The sequence below is a fragment of the Zonotrichia albicollis genome, chromosome 15 (assembly GCF_047830755.1).
Source record: "Zonotrichia albicollis isolate bZonAlb1 chromosome 15, bZonAlb1.hap1, whole genome shotgun sequence".
In the NCBI taxonomy this organism is placed as follows: Eukaryota; Metazoa; Chordata; class Aves; order Passeriformes; family Passerellidae; genus Zonotrichia; species Zonotrichia albicollis.
This window is the reverse complement of record NC_133833.1, coordinates 957,118-974,062: the sequence shown is the minus strand read 5'-3', so window position 1 is coordinate 974,062 and position 16,945 is coordinate 957,118. Positions and strand designations below refer to the sequence as shown.

Sequence of the window (16,945 nt, the reverse complement as noted above, 5' to 3'; positions counted from 1 at the left end):
CCTCATCCTCCCCCTGGATCCTCCCTGGGGCTGTGCCATGCCCAGAGCTGCTCCCAACCACCACAGCCACACTTTTGCTTCTGTGCCCTTTCCCTTCTGTCTCAGCTTTCAGCTCCTCTGGCTCCACATCCTGCAGGGCTGCACTTCACACACGGAGCAGGAGCATCAAAGAGGAGATGCTGAATAAAGCCCCCACTTTATGACATCTCTTCAAAGTGCCTTTTTAAGAGTTCAAAGGACACGAGGAAAGGAGGGGATCAAAATCAAAGGAAGATTGGGGGGAGGGAAATTAAAGCCTCAGAAGAACTTTATGGCAAGTTTTCTGTAACACTTTCAATGCCAAAATCACAAGTGTTCCCGGCACTGCCTCTCCCCTGGCCATCAGATTTCTTGTTTACCTGCACTGGTTTAGGGCAGCCCAGCTGCTCTGGGCAGCTTCAGCCCCACACACAGGCACAGGGCACCCACAATTTCACTTTTTCATTCATTTTTTTTGTAAGAACAAATTTTGCCATTCTGTTCCTTCAGGCCAAGGGGGAGATGTTTGTTCTGAGCTGCCTGGAAGTGCTGGGCCTGACAGCAGAGCTCACCTTCTATGAAAATCTTCTTTTTTTGCTTTCAGGAAATGCATCTTGCTCTTCTCTTGCTGTCTTCTACTGCAGGACCATCATTTTATCCCTGTTTGGGAATTTCCATTACTGCTGGGGAAAGGGACTTCTCCTCCTGAGTGAAGACTGGGATCTGACTTGAAGCAAGACAAGAGAAGCAAAACCTTTGTGTGAACATCACAGGTAACATCTACAGACTCTGCAGGGCAGAAACCCAAATCAGTGAGGTATACAGTGCTTAATGTTCATTTAGCTCCCATAATTTTATCAGTTTCCTGTCTGTTTTTAAACAGAACAGAAGAAAAAAGTGACGTACAAGGCAAGAGAAAGAAATCAGGCTGGTTTCAAACCCTTTGTAGTGCTGGGCTGAGGTGAGCTGGGGTCACATCCCTGTGAGGGGAGCACAGTGGGGCAGGGATGAGGCTGGAAAGGACTGGGATGCACATGGTGCCAATTTGGGGAGCTTTCAGACTTGTGTCTCTAAATGGAAATACTGAGAAGACAAATTAATTATCTGAGAAAAGGAAGTGGTGTTGGTGGAGGGAGGGAAGGCTCAGCTCAGAGGGGCTGTGGAGTTTCCTTGGGGCTCCTTGAGCTGTGCAGGAGCAGCCTGTGGCTCCAGTTTGGGGCTCCCATGGTTAAACCATCAGTTAACAAATGCACTTCCTCCATAGGGGAGACTGCTTCTTCATCCCTCTGCTTTTCCAGACTGCACACTGTGTGTTCCTGCAGGAATTCTCCTGCCCAGGTGAGCTCACCTGCACCAAGTGCTTTTCCCATGGGTGCTTTCCAGGACTGCTGCTCAGAGAATGGCACAAAGCTGCTGCTGAACTCCCTTCCCATTAATTCAGTCTCCTTTTTCTAATTTACGGAACTACACACCTTGCACTCTATGCTCTGCTTTTAACAGGCACCCAAAATAGTCTGGAGTAATGCAAATATGGAGATAAAACTCAGTGTGTGCTGGGCTGTGGTGGAGGTCTGGTGCTGTGCTGTGTGGGTGGTGGTCTGGAGGACAACTACTGCCAAAAAAACAAATTAAATTGCTTGTTTTTCACCCAGCGAGGTCCCAGTTTCACTAATTATCACTGCAAAGGACACCTCAAGGTGAACATCAGTAAGTGTTTCATATGTCTCAGAAAAGAGGTAGTTTCATTCTCTGGTATCTGTGAGGGGGGATTTAAGGCATGTGGAGTAACTAATCAGATTGGAACTTGCCTCGGAGACTGGGGCTGGGGCCTGTGAGGTTTGTTTACAAGAGGGGATTTGCATGGAGGAGAGACCCTTAATGCAGCTCTGTACGTTAATTAGAGTGAGGCTGGCCTGCCCCAATGAACAGATGGCTTTATTTCCCTCAGGTGCTCCAGGCACGTGGGGGATTTCCTCTGTGAGCTTGGTACTCCATGGCAGCACCGTGGGCTTTCACAAAGCTGAAGGGTGAGGAGATGTTAATTGGACAGACCCTGCAGGTGGGCTGCAGCCTGGCCTTGGTTTCAGGTCTGTGCTGGGTCTCACTTTTATTGTATTTTATTTTATTTTATTTTATTGTATTTTATTGTATTTTATTGTATTTTATTGTATTTTATTGTATTTTATTGTATTTTATTGTATTTTATTGTATTTTGTTTTATTGTATTTTTAATTTATTTTATTTTATTGTATTATTTTAATTTTTTAAAAATTATTTTATTTTTAACAGATTTTTATTTCATTTATTTTCATTTATTTTTATTATTATTATTTTTTATTTAAATTTTTAATTATTAAATATTATTTTTTATATTTTTATATTATATTTTATTTATTTAAATTTAATTTTAATTTAGTCGGTGTTGCTAAGATATGATTCCCCCTGGAAGCAGCAGGACCCACACAGATGCAAACTGGCAGAGGAGGGATGGAGACTCCCTGAAACCCAAAGGGAAATGAAAATGTGTTGGGGAATCCTCAGCCAGCTGCACACAGGCGCTCCCAGAAAAGCAGTGCTGGGCACAGGATATGGCCATTTCCCAGGCTGGTCCTGGAGCGTGGCACCTCCTGGCACTGCTTGCAGTGTCCTTTCCTAATGAAACTGCTTTTCATAGGCTGCAAATGGCTGTGCACATTCCTAAATATTTTCCTACTTCCCTTTTCGGATGTCCAACATTATGCATTATTTTCTGATACTTACCTAACCCGGGAAATCTGTTTTCCATCTCACTTCAGCCAAGGTTTTCTTTTTAACCAGTCCTTCCCAGTATTTTCCTTTAGCACTTCTGGTTTGCTGAGTGAACTTTGCAGTGTGAGGGTAAATGAAAGTGAAAATGTATTGCTTGTCACACACTGGCTGTTTAGAGAGGGTTTGGGGTTTTTTCCTCCCCTCTGGATTTGAAGAGGGAGATATAAATCATTGATTTAAAACCACGGTAATTTAACAAGATTACAGGAGAGGGAAAATCCACTTCCTACCCAGAGTAACAGTCTCTTAGGTCTTTCCACCTACACAAGCCATATGCATCCTCCGAGCTGCCCGAGATCCTCTTTTGTGTTTTTCTGGCAGGACTGTGGTGTAATCATTGAAGCCCATATGCAGAGCTTTCTTGGTGGGTCTTTTAATTACTCTGTAATTGGTCAGAGAGCTGCCATCCCTCAGCCCCCAGCCTTTTTCTCTGAAGGGATGCTCACAGCTCAGAGTCCCAGCTAGAAGGGATGTGACCAGGGGTTGCCTTTTTATGCCATTTCCCTTTGTAACCAGCATGAGCAAACTGTGCTTTCCTTGCTGGGGGGAAGCTCTAGAATGGGGAGCAGCCTTTTTATGCCATATCCCCTTCTAACCAGCACAAGCAAGCTGTGCTTCCCTTGATGGGGTGAATCTTGGCATGGGGGGAGCAGAGGGATTTGTGCTGCTGCAGCATGGAGGGGATGCTGGATCCCAAGAGCTCTGCATCACAGCAGAGGAGTGGAGAGAGGGATGTGAAGGGAGTGCTCATCCCTGGCTGGAGTTCTGGTTTCCAGTCATGGGAAACCTTTGTGCTGACTCCAGGGAGAGCGTGGCACAGCAGAGCTCCTCACTCAGAGCACTGCACCCCTAAAAGTCAGGCATTGGCTGGTTTTAGTGACCTGCTCCAAAAGCACTGAGTTTGAACAATGACATTCCCCCTTCTCCTGAGGGGTGGTGGGCAGGATGCAGAGGCTGTGTCTGTGTTTGAGGCCAAATACTGAGTTCTGGAAACAAGTACAGCCCCAGCTGTCAGTGGCACTGCCACACCTGAGCAGGTATCTCACTAAATACCCTCAAAATAACAGCTATCCTTCTCTTGTTATTCCCATTCTCGTTGGGAGTCAGGACCCACCCAGGCACAGGGACTGGAATCAACAGATCTCTTTAATAGATGTAGCAAACCACACAAAATTTGATTCTGGGAGCTGGAGCTCAAGCCCAGCTCCTGTAACACAAACATGGGCGTCTCTTGGGTTGTCAGTGCAGAACATGTCACCAAAAGAGGTGTCCTGGAGCCTGCCCTGCTCCCACTGGCAGGACAGGCTTCCAGTAATGAATTTCCAATGAAACGTTTTTCTAATTATAGCAAATTATTTTTACAAACATTTTCCTGGGAAGAGAGTTTGAAACTAGAGCCAAACAGGAGAAGACTGAAATTTAGGCAGAGCCTGAAAAAAAACTTAAAGATGGATTGCATGCTAGTTGGCTTTTATTATCAGGCCAACCTGTAAACTTCAAATTAATGGGTTTTAAGGAACTTTATTCCAATATGGCCAGTTTGTGGCATTGAAAATTGGAATGCTTAGAACAGTGCCATCAAACCTAGCTCTTCCCTCTCCCCATAGGACGCCCTGGTGGCACTGGAGAAGGGTGGGTGGCAGAGGTGACAGCCAGCAGCAGGTCACTGGCAGCACTGGTACAGCCTGAGCAGAATCTCATCCAACAGCCCCCAAGGCAAATAATTTTGTATTTATTCTCCTTTCTAAATTCTGCAGTGAACTTCTATTCCTTTTCCAGAGCAGAGACACCTTCCAGTTGTAAATGCTCTCGGTTTTGGGGGAAAAGGAGGAGTAGTAGTTCTTAGGTACCACTAAGAGAAGGCCCCACAAACACCAGCACGGCACAGTTTGTGCTGACAGAGAGGGCTCAGCTGTGCAGGCTCAGTGCTCCCTGCTCTCCTTCCCAGGAGAGATTCCCACTGGAAGCACAGGGGCTGGCAGTACCATGCTGTTTGTGAGCATGCCTATCTTCCCATGGCTCTTGAGCTCAGCTGGGGAATTTAATTAGAAGCCAACCATGGAAAAATCCATAATACTTACATAGGGGTGGTGTGTGCTGTGTGCAACTGAAGGATAATCTTAATGCAAACCTGAATGTAGGTTATTGTTCAGCAGGAAGGAGCTGGTTGATTATTTCTAAAACAGAAAAGAAAAAATAGAGAGAAAAAGGCCATCCCTAGCCAAAAGCCCAACCACAAGCCCCACTAACCCTGGGCACTGGGAAGATGTGGTGCTATGGATGGTTCTGCCCAAGGGTTTGTGCTGTGGGTTATTGGCACTCTGGGCACAAAGTTGGCCCAAGGGAGCCTTGGAATAATGCAGGTGGTGGATATTTTATGGCTCATGCTTATTTGCTGGAGGAGGAATTCGAGACATAACAAAGGGTGGTGGATGCTCATCTGGAAACCCATTGCAACCGCAGGCTCTGGCTGTGGTGCCTCTCACTAAAGCACCTAAGGGTTAAAGATGGTTAAAGATGGGCATTTTCCCTGCCCCCCAGCCCCCCAGCAAAGGTAATTACCCCCCATCTATTTAGCAGGGAAAGAATTTGCCATTGAGCAGGCAGGGCCGTTCAGGAGAGCCCTTCAGCCCCCAACAATATCGCATTTCCCCGGTGCATAAAGAGCGGGGCCGTTTCCGCTGGCGGGGCCATAATGGAGGTATCTCTTTACAAAGCCCCCACTTCAGGCCAGCTGAATGCCTCTGCCGAGCCTCCCAAATCCCGCAGCCCTAATCCCTTTAGCAACAAAGATCTGTTTCTTTGCTTAGCATGAAGTAGACCTCAGAGGCCGGTGTGTGCCTTGGCCTGTAGGCCAAAAGCCTCCTGTTTACAATTTCCCTATTCCTGTTTTTAATGTTGTTCTGAGAGCAGCCACAAAGGGCCGGTTTTGTCCAGCAGGAACAAGGGAGCTATTAGAGAGGGACGGAGGAAGGAAGGAAGGGAGATCCAAAAGGAGCAGCCCAGGAGGGATTAGCATACACAGCTGTTCCCTCAGGGACAGGAGCTTTATGCTTTTTATAATTTCCCTCTCATTTACATTTTTTAATATCTGGTTTCCTTGTTTCCAGCCCCCCTTCCCCCCTCGTCTCCAGGACCATCTGCCCATTTTATTGGATTTTTTTTTGTTTTTCAGGCGGGTGCATCCAGCCCAGGGTGTTTGCTGGCTCCAGCTTAAATCCTGCAATCCCTGTCAGCCGTGGGCTTGCTCACTTTGAGCCTGATTTTGTGCCATGGCCCTCCATCCAGCCCCATCACCTCTCCCTGCTGCAGTGGGAAGGCAGTGCTGAGCATCCCTGGATGGGGATGCCCAAGGCCAAGGGTTCTCATCCCTGAATTCACATTGTTCTTGGCTCTGCCCAGGCCAGGGGGGACAATAGCTGAGCTGTTTACAATATTGTTTCATAGACTGCTCAAAAGCAGCGCCTGTTTTCCAGAAGTGCAGTGAAACATTTATGAGCACAGGACGTGGTGCAGCTCTGCAGGGGACAAGGGACAGTCGGGGTTTTTGATGTGCACATCCCAGCTCATGAGGGGTTTTTGCAAAGGCATTAGCAGGACACATCTGTCTCATTTTCACTCCCCTCTCCCAAGGTGGTGATCCCTCAGGTACCCTGGTTTGAGGTTCAGCAGAGCTGGACGTGCCCCAGGTCCAGGCAGGAGCTGGTGAGGTGCTGCCCTGCTCTGCACCTGATGGAGAGGATTTCTGCATGGTGCATAAATCCTGGCATAAGGCTGTGGAGCAGCAAGAGTCCTGTGCCTGCCCTGGGATCCCTCAGGATAAGATGAAACGGCCTCAAGTTGTACCAGGGAAGGCTTAGGTTGGATATTAGGAAAATTTTTTCATGGAAATGTTTGTCAAGCATTGGGACAGTCTGCCCAGGGCAGTGGTGCAGTCACCACCTCTGGAAGTGTTCAAAAAATATGTGGATCTGGCACTCAAGGCCATGGCTTGGTGGTGATCATGATGGTGCTGATGGACTGATGGTTGAATCTGATCTCAGAGGTCTTTTCCAACCTTAACAATTCCCCAGTTCGGTGTGATTCCATGATTTATGTCAGTGAAGAAGTAGATGGAGTAAAGCTGGATTCTGGGATTCTGAACCTTTGCTAATCCATGTTAACCACCTTAAATCTGGATATTTACTGGAAAGGAGTGAATAGCATGGCAGGTTTTCCCTCTGTGCAGAGGAGAGGTCGTTCACCTGTCCTTGTACAGCTCCCCTTTGGTTATTTCTGGTGCTCCAGCCTTTTTCATGTGTGGAAGTTCAGTAAGTCCTTCTGAATAATGACCCGCTCTTTTCCCAACACAGGATCACTCCAAAGCTCATTAAGATTGTTAAATAGATGTATATTTTCAACAAATAGACACTTGAAGCAGAAGCGTACCCTGACTGTAGCTAAATGTGGGGATAAATCAGAATCTGAGTTTTACTCTGATGTCTGTGATTGTTCTCCTGTATCTCTGGCGTAAGGGATACAAAACCACTTAAGAAGTACATTGTACATCCAGGATGTCTCAGCTTTTACATGATTTTGTCTACATTTCTCAAGAGTTAATATTTGAGGTTTCTTCTAAGGATGTATCAAAGGAAAAGCTGGATTTGAGCTCCATTCAGAAAGTTTTCCCATACCCAGAATTACTTAGTGTTTATAGAAGTGATTTGGTTCTGTGGAAGATGTTTAATGAATCTCCTGGAAATGGGAGGTTTTGTCCTGTTGAGCAGAGCCTGGGCTGGGAGTGGGACCTGAGCAGGGCTGTGGTTTAACATCCTCCCCACTCACCCAGGGACATCCAGCCTAAACCCTTCCTTCCTGCCCAAAGTGGAATTATCATTAACTCCTAACTCGTTTTCAAGAAGAACATTTTTTTTTGTAGGCTGTGGAGTTCTTCCAAGAATTTTTCAATTTTTACAAATGAAAATATAAGCTCAGCCAGATGCCAGCTAAAATGCAGTTCTGTTACACCAGCCTGCCCAGGCTCCACAGGCTCAGCACCACGACCTTTCAAGCAGCTTTTCTAGAACAAGCTGGGAGAACACTTCCTAACAAACCACAGTTGCAGCTGCTCTCATTACTTATAACATCCCTGATGGAGAGGAATTTCAAAATAATTCTTAAGGAACTTAAGCTTCAACAGCCCCCAGTGGGCTCAGTTTATGTGCAGTGCAGGCTTCCCTCGTGGAATTACAGACTCAGGATGGTGATTATAGTGTTGATGATAATGTACATTTTCTAAATCATTACTTCTGTAAGAATGAAATGAAATGAAAGGAGTGAAGCCTTTGTTTCACTTTTCTCATGCAGACAAATGGGTCAGGGATTTAGCCATTGTTTCTAAAATCAGACACAAATTTCAATGTTGTCTCCACATATTTATTAAGCTAACAAGTTTATTACATATGTAAAATGCATTTGGACACACTGTATTTCAAATCAATAGAATAATTTGAGTCATCAGCTTTGTAGATGCATAATTACATGTTACTTCCTGGATTTTTATAATATTCCAAGCTGGTATTTAATTAAAAACTGGCACTTGGGATCCAGTTTCTTTAGGGTTTTGTGTATGGAAACCTGGACCCTAATTTCAATATTTTTGTTGATGTCTTGCAGCTTTCCTGACTCCACACCCATCCTCTGCTCTGAGGCTGGCTTGAGGGTGCAGGGTAGGGCTGTGGTCCTGTTGAACTCAAGAGATCAAACCACCATTAAATCCAATTTATTTTACTAGAACCAACAAAGATTTTACACCAACAATGTCAGGACACTTCAGTCATGATTAAACGATATTTTTACTATCTGTGGATTTTCTGCTCTTAAATTAATTCCAACAAATATGTTGAGTTATGGATAAGAATTGTTCTATCCCTTCCCCTTCTTTAAGATGGAAACAAGGGATGTTTTCATTAAATCCCTTTATTTTCACTTGTTTCTTTCTATTCCTCCTGTTACCCAGCACTTTGTTTTTCAGATTTTTGTCACCTTGTGCAGATTCTGCTGAGACTCTGGCAGCAGCAGGATATTGAAGGATTTGAGCTGAGGTGTCTGAGCAGTCACAGCCCCCTGCTCTGACCCCTCATTTCCAGCGCAGACACGGCTCCCTCAGCCCCACATTTCCTCCAGGTAAGACTTGATTTCACAAGGATCTCGTTTGTAACCACTCCACCTTTCCTTCAGTTGTTTTGTCCCAGCGACCCTGCAGGGTGGCTCCTGTCCCATGGGATGCTCCATGGGGACCCAGCCCTGCTGTTTAACCCACAGCCCTGGGGACAGGGATGCTGTTCCAGAGGGGAGAATGGGAAGCACAGCTCTGCTCTCCAGAGGATGGCTGCTGGCTGCTCCAGCACATTGTTCTGTGCTGGCAGGACTGATCAGGGCTTGGTCTTTGCTCCAGGAAATTCCCTCAGTGAGGTACCCAGCTGCCCCAAGTCTCTTTCTGCTGCCACAGCAGTGATCCCAACACCCACGCACAGGACTGGTGTCCTGGGGTGGATTTTCTTTAGGGCTGGCTTGGGAAGAGTGCCCATAGGAAATGAATGAATAATTCAATAATTTGTAGCTGGTTGGAGAGCTGGAGTACCTCCATGCTCTGGCCAGGGTTTGGAAAGCTGATGAGCAGATGGAATGTTGGGCTGGGTCCTCTTTCATCCTTGTAAAATTCCCCCACAGCTTTGGGGAGCTGTGGGCATTTGGAGAAGGTGCAGGTGGTGGCTCTGTGCTGGTGCCCTGTGCTCTCTGAGTGGGATGTGGGGATGAGCAGGACCAGCTCTCCCAGTTAGGATGGGGGAACTGGGCCGTGCCCTGGCTCTGGGCACCAGATCCAGAGGAGAGGCTTCCTCTTTCTGCTGTGTGCTTGCCAAGGCAGCCTGGAGGAGAAAACAGAGCAGGGAATCAAATAGGAAATCCGGATGTTTGGTGGAGGAGGGAGAGCTGGGGAGTGCAGTGAAGGCAGCCTGGAAAACCGTGGGGTGTTCTGCCGGCTGAGAGGGGAAAGGGGGGTGACAGGGGCTGGGACAGTGCCAGGGAACAGGAGGAGGCAGAGACCGTGCAAAGCAGCTGGGAAGAAGCCTTCTTTGCGGGAGGAAATGTTATTATTAGTGCTCAGTTTCCTGGACAAAAGATTCTTGTCTATTTAAATAGTTCAGCTTCACGGGGCTGCAGCTCTCCAGACACAATAAAATCTGCCTTTTCTCCCTGTCATTGTCATTTCCCGCTGGCAGAAGGTGGCTGCAGCCCCTGTGCTCTGGAGAAGGACATTGCAGGGCCAGGGAGGACAAGCCCTGGGGACAGGGGCTTTGTCCCTTGTGTCACCTCACATCTGTCCATGGAGGTGCTGCTCTCACAGCAGTGCAGATGCTGCTGATAGAGAGATTAAGATCTATTAGATTTGAATAAAATTGGCAAAAGCATAAAAATATTAAAAAGTTAAATATCTTGAAAGAAACTGCTCTTTAAGAATCCTCCTGGGCCATCCTCAGGCTTCCTCAGCCAACCATGGCAGCAGCAAAATACAGAAGCTCACTTATGCCAAATAATCACAGCTAATGGATAATTGGGATTATTCTTTCCACCCAGGCATGCACAAAAGCCACACAGGGATTGGGGTTGCTGTTGTGGGGGAAGACACCCAAGTTCTGTGCAAGGTGATGCTCACACCTGAGCTGTCTCTGGTGAGTGGGGTGAGTGCTGCCCTGGCCCTGGTGTCTCCATGTGATCTCTGTGTGCTTCAGCAGGTCAGGCTCTTTTCACAGAAAATCCAGATGATTTCCTGTGATAGGTGAGAAATACTTTTCCTACCTGTCTTGAAATGTTAAAATCTGCCAACAATAGTGTGGAATTTTCTTTGTAGAATCCTGATTTTTTTCCCCCCCTGTATTCATGTAGCATGAGTTTAATATCAGATCTATCCCTATAAAGATAGAAATGGGACTTTTATTCCATAAAAAGCTGGGAGATGTCTCACTCTGCTCTTTTCCTGATTATAATCGTTGCTGGTTCCAAGCCCTGCAAGGCTTTGAAAAGCCAGCCTTCCTGAATGTATGACAAATATATCACAGAATCACGGAATATCCTGTCTTGGAAGGGACCCACAGGGATCATTGAGTCCAAGTGCTGGACCTGATATAAATATATATTTATATTGAATTACTGCAGAAGTGCAGATGTGCTCAGAGCGGCGTGAGGGAGCCGCGGTGGGGCTCGTGGCTGTCACGAAGGACACACAGGATGCACAGTTGCTAAACCACTAAAAGCACGTCCTGTTCATCTCAGTGGGGAGTTTCTGTGTTGGGATTCTGGAAAACTGAGCAGCTCACTCATAGTGAGTGGATAAACACAGGCAACCTGCAGTCATGCCAGTTAGACACGGATTTTAATCAGGGAGTTTTGGAAGATAACAGCAGCCATTCTTTAAATGCAGAGCACTTGGGGATGAGCTGTGGGTGTTTGATAGGTGTGAGTTTGATTTGCTGGTTTGGTCAGAGTGGGCAAAGCCCCAGCTGTGTGTGGCCTCCAGCCCCAGCAGTGATTGTGAGCCCTGGCAATTCCTGCTTTGATTTCACAGCAGCCTGCACTGTTCTGTGCTGGACCTGGGCTTCTGCATCGGGCTCCATCCACCCCAGAGCTCTGAGCTTGTCCCCACTGCCTGGGGGCCCTGAGGACGTGGCCAGCAGCAGGAGAAGCTGAGAGGGAGAACTCGTGCCACAGCTTGCCCTGGCAGCAGGAACCCAAGGGATGGGGGATTCTGTTTGCCCTCCAGACCAGCTCTGCTGTCCCCGTGGCCATGGGGACAGCAGTGGCTCCTGGGTGACTGTGCAGTGCATGCTGGCCCCGGGGTATGCTGAACTGCTCAAGCAAATCATCCTAAAATAGGCTTCATATGTGATGCAGAAGAACCCAAGCAAAACAGAGCCCAGCCAACCCCAAATTTATGCTTGTGGTTGCTGAAGCTTGTGAGATCAATTTTTTGTTTACTTAAAACTGATTTCAAAGAGGTTTTTTTCTTTTCTTTCTTTCTTTTAATTCTCATTTTTGATCCTTGGGCTGGGGGATGGTCATGGCACTGCTCCAGCTGGGGCTGAGCCTCCTGCTGTCATCATCACAGAGCAGCTCTGTCCCAAAATGCCCAGAATTAAGGTCCTGGTGAGGTGGGGGAGCACTGTTAACCCCCCAGAACAGGATCTGTGGTCACTGTTCCATTGGCAGATCCAAGCAGTCACCCACAGCATCCTGAGAGATTCTCTTATTTTCATGACAACCCGGAAAAGTTGTTATCAGTGGAGCTTTTTGTTTTTTCTTATTTCTAACTTTTGAAGATATTTAAGCTAGGAAGTGTTAAAAGCACAAATTCAGTTGAAAAAATGAGGGGAGGTAAAAGAAAAGGGCCAAGAAACAAAACCCCCAAAGCCCACAGAGCCTCTGTGGAGCTGGCAGAAGCCAGAGCACAGAATCAGCACTGGCTGATTCCATCTCTGTCATCCCACATGTGGGGTGTACCCCAGCGGACAGGAAAGCCTCGAAAGCCCAGACGGCCATGTTTCAGGACAAATTGTATAGGAAATAGGCACAAGGGATAAATGAAGCACAGGCAGGGAGCTGTGGGATAACTGAGGGATGCTGCCGACAGCCCCCAGCTCCTGCTGCTGGGGACCCTCCCCAGCCTGGCCAGGGCAGGGAGTGCGGGAAGCCCCCAGCTATTTTGTTTTTTCAGGAATCCCTGGCTGTGTGGCCCCTTTTCAGCAGAGATCCCTGCAGCCCCAGTGTTTGAAGTGGCCGAATCCCTGCAGGCCGGGGCCAGCAGCTCCGTCTGGCCAGGGCTCATCGTCCCCTCGGCGCTGATGTGGTGAGTGCCCTGGTGCCAAGCCCACATGGAGCTGTTCCCCGAGCAGATTCCTTCCTCTGGCTCCTTTTATTTCTTCTTTTCTTCTCCTTTTCAACACTTATTAGGAGATTTGTCAGCGTTGCGCGTGGCGTCCCGGTGGCAGTTTGTGTTGGCCTCCTTGGGGTCCCTGTGCCCTGAGGGGACAAGGACTGTGTGGGGACAGGGCCAGGCAGCACAACGTGCCAGGGGGGACAGCCCAGACTGTCAAGAAAACCCCAAAAGGAATGGAAATGGCCTTGGGGGAAAATCCTGGAGAGAACGGGGTGGCTGGTGCTGCTGCTGTCTGTCCCTGCGGAAACTCAGCGCTCCTGACCGCGGTTATTGTGCTGTGGAATTGCTTTTGGAGGGTGTTCAGGCAGCAAAGTGGGGCAGGAGCCCCTCTCTCCAGGCTGGTTTAACTCTTCTGTGGGGTGTCATTTGTGGCTCACAGAGGCAGGCGAGCTGGGAGATGGGTGGGCAGCAGCAGGGCTGGAGCTGAGGCAATGCAGGACAGCAGGGCCTGGGAATGTGGGCAGCACCTGAGAGGGCAGGGAGGGACACCAGAAAATGGATTTCACTAAAAAAAATGAGATCTAAGCCTGCATTTCAGTGAGGAAGGAGAAGAGGTGGGTTTGAATGGTTTGGAGGAACAGAATGGAACAACTCCTGGCTGGGGGAGCAGGACAAACCATGGAGCTGCTCTATGTGTGCTGAGACCCATCCCATGGGCACAGAATGAATGAATGTGTCCCAAGTGTTAGGAGGGAGGAAGATCTGTTCCAGAGAGCCAGCCCAGAGCAGGCTGGGGAGCAGAGGGTGTTTGGGAGCCGTGGGGAGCTCTGTGCTCCTTGGTGCAGACAGTGTTAATCACTGGGGCTTAGCGGCGTGTCGGGGCTGGGGAGGAGGAAATGGTTCCGTGTCTAGATGGGCTTAACACAGTGTAAACTCTGTGGTGCACACAGAAAGTTACACCTGAGTGGGAAGGAGCTGTTCCCCAGCACAGCAGCCTGGGCTGAGGGTTTCCTCACGGTGTTGGTGGAGCTAAAGCTGTTGCACAGTGTCCATGTGTCTTTTCCTGCAGTGACAGCTGACATCCTCAGGGATGCCCTTCCCAACTCTTTCTTACACAGCTTGTTTGGCTAGAAAAAAAAAAGATTTATTTTGTATTGGGAAAAACTTGTCGAGATTCTGAGGAAAACTAGTAAAACAGTGTTTTAGTTATAATTCATTGTGCTCTGTCTCATTTTGGAATTGCATTTTTGGCCAGGGTACATCTGGCCAATGCTGCTGTGATAGTGCCCAAAGCCTTCCTGTTGGTTCTCATTTAGGTTAGAAAGTAATTAAAGGAGGGTAAAAAAAGAAGTGACAGAGTTACTGACTCTCTTTCCAAAAGTGAAGGGTTTAGGCCAAACTCCTGCTAAGAAAATAAACAGAATTTCATTTTTCTGTTGCAAGTTCTTCCCACATATTGAATTTCCATGCTCAGTGACAAGGGGGATCTGCTCGAGTGAGCAGCAATTGGATTCTGATGGCTTTGAGTTGTGCTTGGATTTGCTTTGGAAAGCTGGGGCTGTCCTTGGAGAGCAGGGCTTGGACCTGAGCTTGAGGCCTTGTTCTCCAAGGAGCACAAACCTTGCAGCCTGAGTTACTAAGCTGTAACTTCTATGGCTGTGCCTGGAAATTATTCTCCTGCCCAGTCTCCTGCTCATTGTCCTGCCTGTTACAGAGCCCTTCCTCCCCACATTAGGCCAACATTTGCTAGTCTGAGCCTAGAAACCATTTTTAATTGAGACACGGGTCAGAGGTTGGCTCTTGTGGCACATGTGGGTGTGAATGCCCTTCCCACCTTCCCTCCTGCAGGAAGAGGAAACCCATGTTGGGATAATTTCTGCAGAAAGCAGTAAATCTGGGGTAGTGGGGAGTGTTTGAGCTTGTCCCAAGGGTACCCATCCCCAGGACCCTCTGACATGGGGCTGTGCTGAGCAGGGATGAGCCCTGGCAGTGGGTGGGAGATGGTTTGGGGGTCACCACGAGCATCAGGCCCCTCTGGGCAGCTGGGGTGACAGCAGATGGTCCCAGGGAAGCGCTGTGAGAGCCAGGGGCTGGAGATGCCCTGTGCCTCGGTGATAAATTGATAAATGTGTCATGGCTCAGGAAGCAGGGCAGGGAAGGATGTGAGGGACAGAGGATTCATATCCTGGAAACGCCGCCGTGTCACGGCCGGGGAATTCTGCAGGATAAATGCATTTGCCTGTCCTGCTGCAGACAATCTGCTTAATGTGGGAAGCAGAGTTTCCTGCAGCACTGAGCCAGTGGGAAGGGAAAACCCTGAGAGGCAGGAAGGGCCAGGGAGAATTAAGCAGGTAAACCCATTAGCAGTGACCACCTCTTTGTGTGGGGATTACACAAAGCTGCTGCTTGGGGATGCTCAGCGCCTGGGGAGGAGCCAGGGCTGCTGGGGGGGCCTCTCCCCTCTCCTGAGGGCTCGACCCGGAGCTGGGATTAGCACTTGCCACAGGCCGCCCTCACCAGCCAGAACAAATTGCTGCACGTGCTGAGGAGAGCCCAACCTGCAGAACCCTGGTGATGCTGTGAGCAGAGGTTTGGCAGGCTCTGCTCAGCAAATCCCTCCATTCTTCCCAACGGGACCTTCCTCATGGAAATCACTCTTTAAGGAATAGATTTACATTGTTCTGCTGCTCTGGACAGAGGTTTACCCCAGCTCCCTGCTCAGCTTGGGAGTTCTTCAGATACTGGCTCTAGAAGCAGAGTCAGGGCACAAAGGGGAATAGATGTGCTGTCCCAAGAGCCTCTCTCAGTCAGGACATCCCAAAAGGGTTTGGCAGAAGCTCGGGCCGGTGGGGAGGGAGCTCTGGGGTGCAGTGGAGGGTGCTGGGGGTGGGTGTGTGGAGGGGGGACACCCCAGTGCCAGGGAGAGCTGCAGGGATGGCATCACCAGGGGCCAGGCTGGGGCTGGGGGGCTCCTTGTCAGAGCCTCTGAGGGGACGATGCTGCCCGAGCTCGTGGTGGCCAGCACCGTGTCCCAGAGCTCCCATCCCGTGTGTGTCCTCCGGCAGCCTTCCCAACATGCCAACCGCAGGAAAGCAGCAGAAACCCAAGCTTTCCTTTTGCTTGGATTCCCATCACTTCCCAGACTTTAATGACAGACCATTCCAGGCTCCCTCCTCGGGCTGGTTTGGCTCTCCCGGCCAGGGCCGAGCTCTGGCTCATGGGCAAAGCAGCCACGGCGTGAGAGGAAGAGGAGGGAGAGGCCACGCTGTGGAATGAGCGCTTTTGCGGGACCGTGACCCCGCTCTCTGTCCCTTATCCCCCACGGGGGTCCCGCAGCCCCGGCCCCACGCGGGGTGATGAATGGGATGGGCGCAGTAGAGGCAGCTCCGCGGCTCCTCTCGCTCCGTTCGCGCTCCAGATGCTGAGCCAGATGTTGGCGCTGCCGTGTGCGCCCGCTGGCAGCGGCGGGGCCGGGGATGCCGCTCCCGTTCCCGCTGCCCGAGCTCCGGAGGGGATGCCCGAGCTGGGCCGGGGATGCCGCTCCCGTTCCCGCTGCCCGAGCTGGGCCGGGGATGCCGCTGCCGCTCCTGCTGCCCGAGCTCCGGCGCCTCGGCACCGCCACCTCCCGGTTATCCCGGCGGCTCCCCCGGCAGCCCGCGGCGATGTTTGTTTATTTTCTTTATCCCTCCCGGGCATCCCGGAGGGGACGCGAGTTCTCTTGTGCTCAGCCTGCGGGGCTGAGTTTGTTTATTTTCCTTTTTGCGCGGTGCAGCCCGGCCCTGCCCAGCAACCCTCTCACAGCACACTCACCGGGAGAGATATTCACCTGTAATGATTTTATTAAATCTTATAACTCTCCTTTTTTGCCTCTCACGCTAAGGACAAACACCCCGAGGTGAGCGCGGTTTCTCTGGGCAATGCTGGCTTCTCCGTCTGTCTGAAGCAATTACTGTGGCTTCCCCGGGGATTATTTTCCAGAGCAGGTGTTGACATTTTTCCCCAGCTGGGTGTCAAGCTGTACCTGCGGGGGCGGTTTCGGAGCAGCAGCAGCCTAACGAGAGTGCCCTGGGTTAATGAGGTGTTGCAAGACAGCCCAGCTAAACCCAGCATTACACGGTCCAACTTTCCAGTTTAATTAGAAACCTGGGTCTCCTGCTCATGCATTAATTCACTTTTTTGACTTGAGTGGCAGCTCAGCCTCCCGCA

General features: G+C 49.4%; 1 long non-coding RNA gene across 19 annotated transcripts in view; it reads left to right on the top strand.

Annotated features, from left to right (window-relative positions):
- Nucleotides 1–16,945, top strand: part of LOC102066740 (uncharacterized) — a 56,330-nt gene that overhangs the window by 21,172 nt on the left and 18,213 nt on the right. For 9 of the 19 annotated variants that reach the window (XR_003381668.2, XR_003381659.2, XR_003381666.2 and 6 more), the window contains 4 exons: nt 663–791; nt 902–979; nt 1,283–1,356; nt 8,840–8,991. This is a non-coding gene — a long non-coding RNA (uncharacterized LOC102066740). Of the gene's footprint in view, nt 1–622; nt 792–879; nt 980–1,282; nt 1,357–8,839; nt 8,992–10,443; nt 10,539–12,577; nt 12,710–16,945 lie in introns of all 19 variants that reach the window. The other 10 variants (XR_012582770.1, XR_003381658.2, XR_003381667.2 and 7 more) reach the window with 8 other exon arrangements.